The 6,346-nt window shown below is 50.5% G+C and overlaps 1 pseudogene; it reads right to left on the reverse strand.

The window, feature by feature from the left end:
* LOC149524287 (uncharacterized) overlaps nt 1-4,961 on the reverse strand; it is an 83,941-nt pseudogene extending 78,980 nt beyond the window's left edge.
* Nucleotides 4,962-6,346: the final 1,385 nt, after the last annotated feature.

Consider the following 6,346-nt stretch of genomic DNA (forward strand, 5'->3'; position numbering starts at 1 on the left):
CCCACGTGCTTCCATAGGACAGTGACAAGGGCTACAGAAAGACCTACGATAAAACGAGAGGTAACATCTTGGTGCACTTGCTTGTCAGTACAGCAGGGATAGTCATTGTGTCTCCTGCTCTCCCTTCCCTCTTCCATCCTGCACGTTGGTGGGCATTGACTAGAGCAGTGTTTCTCAACCAGTGGTACGAGTACCCTTAGGGGTATTCGAGAGAAGTCTGGGGGGGTACATTAACACAACTGAAATTTGGAGAAAACTGAATTTTTGTTTTAAGTTTTACAGCGCTTTATTACTGTTGTACTTTTTACACCCAAAAATTTCATCTCCCCCCGCCCCCAGGCTACAATTAAGTTGTTTAAACAAATGTGTTGCAATGGTAGAAAAAACGTTGTGTGTCTGAAAACAGTAAGTACTGGGGGCATTTATAATTATTTTTTTAAAGGGTTACTTTATAAAAAATGGTTGAGAAACACTTATCTAGAACACCAAGTCAGAACCTGGAATCTCTTTCCTGCGCCAGTGCACCCACCATGCAACGTGAACAATCCCCTTGCAAATCCTACAGAGACCTAACAAAAAGAACACCATCTCTTTTACTTACAAGCCAAGGAGATTATACACACCTCTGTCCATTTAAACTGGGGAATAGTGATACCTAAATCATGGCATTCATTCCTAAGAGAGGGGGCCAAGTTCAACATGAGATCAACCACATACACACCGAAGGGAAAATTCACCCCTGTAAATGAGTAAAACCAGAAGGATGTCCATTTCCAGTGCTACACTTAATGTGATATAAACTTTTAGTAAAATGAGTATTTTAGCAAGAATAAAAATAAATGTCTACTAATTAATGACAGAGCTCCAGAACAAATGCTACCTTTCACTTCTTTAACTACATTTTTTAGAATGAATAAAGTATCTATTACTCTGCAGACTGAGGGAAAATACATGCACATTTTCCATAGCTTCAAGCTCACGTACTGTGCCAGTTGGAATAAAGACATTTCCTAGAAATACTGTGTTTCTGACTTCTTGTAAGATCAGCTATTATGTCACTCATTGACCTTCAACACCTTATCTCACAGACAAAGTCTCTATTTCATCTTCCCATCACAATACACTGGAAACACACTTAGCTCTCTAGTGAATGAAATTCCACTCGGTAACAGGGGCTAGCAAGAGGCCCATGCACTACATTTTACTTAGAGAACTTAAGAGTGAAATTTTGGCTCCACTATAATCAATTTAGGATATCAATGTGGCTTAAAGATCACAAGATTTTTTTTAAGTGTTATTTGCCTTCTAGTTTGGGTGAACTCGGGTCACGTTTTCAAGTTTTTCTCTGCAAACATGAGGACTAGAAGCTTATTTTGATTGAATCAATTGCACTATCAGGGTCTAACTCAACTCTCTACAGAAAACCCACCGACTCATACAGTTACCTACATGCATCCAGCTCCCATCCAGAACACACCACACGATCCATCGTCTATAGCCAAGCCCTTCGATACAACCGCATCTGCTCTAATCCCACTGACAGAGACCAGAAGCTTCAGGATCTCTACCAAGCATTTATAAATCTCAACTACCCACCCAGAGAAATAAAAAAGCAAATTGAAAGAGCCAGACGAATACCTAGAAACCATCTACTTCAAGACAGACCCAAGAAAACCAACAATAGAACACCACTTGTCATCACCTTCAACTCCCAACTTAAACCTGTCCAACACATTATCAATAAACTACAGCCTATATTGGAACAGGATACCATACTCAAAGAGGCTCTGGGAGACAGACCCATAGTCTCCTATAGACAACCACCTAACCTCAAGATGATTCTTACCAACAACCACAGGACATACCACACTAATACCAACCCTGGTACCTTCCCTTGCAACAAACCCCGTTGCCAGCTTTGTCCACATATTCATTCTGCTGATACCATTATTGGACCTAACCAAGTGAGTTATAAGATCAAGAACACATATTCCTGCGCATCCAGAAATATAATCTATGCTATCATGTGCCGAAAGTGTCCGTCTGCTATGTACATTGGACAAACATCTCAGACACTTCGCCAAAGGATTAATGCCCACAAAACAGATATCAGACAAGATCACAAAGAGAAAACAGTTTCTTGCCACTTTAACCAGAAAGGACACTCTCTAAATGACTTAGCCACCTGCATTCTGCTACAAAGACCTTTTACATCTGCACTTGAAAGGGAATCCTCTGAACTGTCATTCATGTTAAAATTCGACACTTGCCAACAAGGACTTAACAAGAATTTGAACTATCTCACCCATTACCAAGACAGTTTCCCCAATTATCACCTGTAATACCATTAACTCACAAACATCCCACTCTCCCTACCTTTAATATCATCAATTCACAGACACTTACCTTCCTTCCTCCCCCTCCCCCCCCCCCCCCGCATCCCCCTTCTGTTCTGCAATGTGATTTGTCCTTTTCATATTTGTTCATTTTTTTAATTGTATCCTTTGGTATATATGGTTGTGACTACTTTCTTCCACTATTTGATCTGAGGAAGTGGGTCTGGCCCACGAAAGCTCATCATCTAATAAACCATCTTGTTAGTCTTTAAAGTGCTACATTGTCCTGCATTTTGCTTCAACTACCCCAGACTAACACGGCTACATTTCTATCACTAACTCAACCCTACACTTTAATGGAGTGTGCATGGAAAGCAGCTGTATTGCAGAAGACAGAAAACCCCGTTTTGTTGCCAAAGCGAGCCATAGACAAAGTACTTAAGTTCTTACCCACTATCCAGATTTAGCACATCTCTACTGACCTCCTGTGAGGCTCTTTGCCTGAGTCCAGACTGCGGGAGTAGGCCTAATTTCATCAGTTTTCACTTGTCAGTGGACTGACCCATCACATTGCTCCCCTATGCTTTCATTCCTGTAAATCACCTTTGGTGAGTCTTCCTAGCGACTCTTCAAAAAGACATGGCTTGGAGGATATGTCCTCTAGCTTGTTGCTAGAGGACATCAAATGCCCTACCTAATCTATTGCTGAATGTACCTAGCACACTGTTGGTACCCTACAAATAATCTCATGTGGTATGATTAGCCAGTTTGTTTGTTTCCCAGATGCATGCTACCTACAATTTTTTTATTGTGTTCACCATCCGGCTAGTCTCTCTCATATCAAGTATAAAGCCTGTGAGCATTTGTCTAGTATTGGCACTTGGTTGGCTGATCCCCAGATTATTCTTCCCATTAAGGTTGGCCGGCTGTTTTAAAAGTGGTTATCTTCTTTGATTCCAGAGAGAGTTAAAATAGTCACCAAAACCAGCTTGTCCTTTTTTATTCACTTACATTTTTCCCTTCAGAAATGCATTGGCCACTGATTCAACTTGGGTTTTTAATCGCTGCAGTTAAGCATCATGTGTGGCCATTTGAGCTGTTGCAAAATGCAAAATGATTGTTAAGCAATAAAATCCTAATGTGTAAACTTTTGCACAGATAGAAAGAAGTGAATTACTTTTCATTAGATTAATCACCATTGTTTAAAGAAATAAATGACTCTAGAGGGCACCCGGACATTTATAGGTTCACAGAAACCTTCTACAGCTTTCCCAACTGCCAAAATCCCACTGTGCCTAATTAAAAACGTCAAAAGCAAAAATATTTAATTTCTACAAGGAGCACTGGCTTAAAAAAGCCTTCACCAGAGAAGTTTTATGTTAAAGTCGGATGAAGAAAAATCACTCAGTAATTCACTACATTTTTCTGGAAAAATCTAACCCTGTACAATTAGCTTTGAAAGGAAATTGAATATTCTATCTGGTCCATGCCAAAACAGGGAGTAGAGAGGGGGGATATATATTTAAACTTTCCCAAAACAAAGTGAAATACTAAAACTATTCTTTCACAGCCTCGTGCTCTCAGCTGAGATTAGGGAAGACTGTGGCATAATAAGGACTTTCTTAGTCAAGCACAATTCCTGCAGACTTCAATGGGAGTTTTGCCCAAGTCATGACTGCAGGACTGAAGCCTTAAACACAGGCTGTGCAATCCAAACCTCCTTGTCTTCTCGGCTCTGTCCTTTCATCTGTTCTACTGAGATTGTCTAATGAGCTGGCCTCAGCCCCGCATTTGGTGTAGCAAATCCCCTTTCCCTCCATCCCTTCTCTCAGAAAGCAAACCCAAAGGGGTCTAGTTGAACTTGCCAGTAAAGTGAAGTATTCAAAGAGAGAAATTAGCCTTGGCACTACAGGCAGAATCTGAAAAATGACTTCCCTCTTCCTCAGCATGGGGCTGGGTCTGAAGGGTCCAGCCCCAACTGGAAAACTGACAGGCAAGACTCCTTCCTGGTGGGTACCTAGGAGAGATGGCTCTGCAGCAGCTCTGGGCATCACACCTCTCTGCCAGCTGCCGAAATACCACGCTCTAACTTGCTGGAAAGGACGGCGCTCACTGGGTAGCAGTCTGGTTTTTGGTAAGGGGGGGCAAAAAGGGGGGGCTTAGAAGCCCATCTGACTTTGAAGTGTGTGTGTGGGGGGGGGTTGCTTTAGGGGCAAACCCCATCCCAAGCCATCGCGCAAGGAGAGGCGGCAGGAACTACCTGGGGATGAACCCCTGAAACTGGGGTGGGGGCAGCGCCCTGCACGCCTGTGGGGCAACCCACCCAGCCCCGCGCTGCCCTCCAAAAACCCCCCAGCGCCCCCTCCCTCCCCAGCCACGCTCGGGGGCAGCTTTTCCAGCCCCCTGGCTTCCTTTGCAACTTGCCCGGGCTGGGGGGGGCACTTTCCCAAGCCGGCCCCGCTGCTTTGCCGCCCCCCCCCTCGGGGATCCCCCGCCCCCCCCCCCCCGGGAGGGGGCCTTACTTTTCTGGCTGGAGTAGCCGGGGTAGTAGCCATAGTAGCCCGTGATCCGCAGGATCCTGTCCTCGATGGTGGCGACCCCGTTGGGCGCTGCCTTGCCGTCCATGGGGAGCGGCGGGGGGAGCGGGGGGCGGCGCGGAGGCTGCTGCCGCAGCTCGTGGTGCAGCCGCTGCTCTGCTCCCGCGCGGGGGCTCTGGCTCCGCCGCCTGGCGCAGGACGGGCTCCCCCCTCCCGCCGCCGCCTGTGCCGCCGGGCCAGCCTCCCCCGCCGCTGCCAAGCGCCCCGCGGCCCCGCCTGCGCCGCGCGGAGCCACGGCTCGTCCCGCGCCTGGGGCTGGGGCGCGGGAACTGGGGGGGGGGGGCAGTGCGGGGGCTGGAGCAAGGGGGCAGGAACACGGGGGGGCAGAGGCTGGGGTAGCAAAGGGGCAGGAACACGGGGGGGGGGGCAGAGGCTGGGGCAGCAAAGGGGCAGGAACACGGGGGGGGGGCAGAGGCTGGGGCAGTGGGAGGAGGAGGCAGGAACACGGGGGGGGGGCAGAGGCTGGGGCAGTGGGAGGAGGAGGCAGGAACATGGTGGGGGGCAGAGGCTGGGGCAGCAAAGGGGCAGGAACATGGGGGGGCAGAGGCTGGGGCAGCAAAGGGGCAGGAACACGGGGGGGCAGAGGCTGGGGCAGCAAAGGGGCAGGAACACGGGGGCCAGAGGCTGGGGCGGCAAAGGGGCAGGAACACGGGGAGCCAGAGGCTGGGGTAGCAAAGGGGCAGGAACACGGGGGGGCAGAGGCTGGGGCAGCAAAGGGGCAGGAACACGGGGGGGCAGAGGCTGGGGCGGCAAAGGGGCAGGAACACGGGGGGGCAGAGGCTGGGGCGGCAAAGGGGCAGGAACACGGGGGGGCAGAGGCTGGGGCAGCAAAGGGGCAGGAACACGGGGGGGCAGAGGCTGGGGCAGCAAAGGGGCAGGAACACGGGGGGGGGGCAGAGGCTGGGGCAGCAAAGGGGCAGGAACACGGGGGGGCAGAGGCTGGGGCGGCAAAGGGGCAGGAACACGGGGGGGCAGAGGCTGGGGCAGCAGGAGGCAGGAACACGGGGGGGGCAGAGGCTGGGGCAGCAAAGGGGCAGGAACACGGGGGGGCAGAGGCTGGGGCAGCAAAGGGGCAGGAACACGGGGGGGCAGAGGCTGGGGTAGCAAAGGGGCAGGAACACGGGGGGGCAGAGGCTGGGGTAGCAAAGGGGCAGGAACATGGGGGGGCAGAGGCTGGGGTAGCAAAGGGGCAGGAACACGGGGGGGGCAGAGGCTGGGGTAGCAAAGGGGCAGGAACACGGGGGGGCCAGAGGCTGGGGCAGCAAAGGGGCAGGAACACGGGGGGGGCAGAGGCTGGGGTAGCAAAGGGGCAGGAACACGGGGGGCAGAGGCTGGGGTAGCAAAGGGGCAGGAACACGGGGGGGGCAGAGGCTGGGGTAGCAAAGGGGCAGGAACACGGGGGGGGCAGAGGCT

Source organism: Pelodiscus sinensis, chromosome 5, assembly GCF_052426305.1.
Source record: "Pelodiscus sinensis isolate ZL-2025 chromosome 5, ASM5242630v1, whole genome shotgun sequence".
NCBI classification, from domain to species: Eukaryota; Metazoa; Chordata; order Testudines; family Trionychidae; genus Pelodiscus; species Pelodiscus sinensis.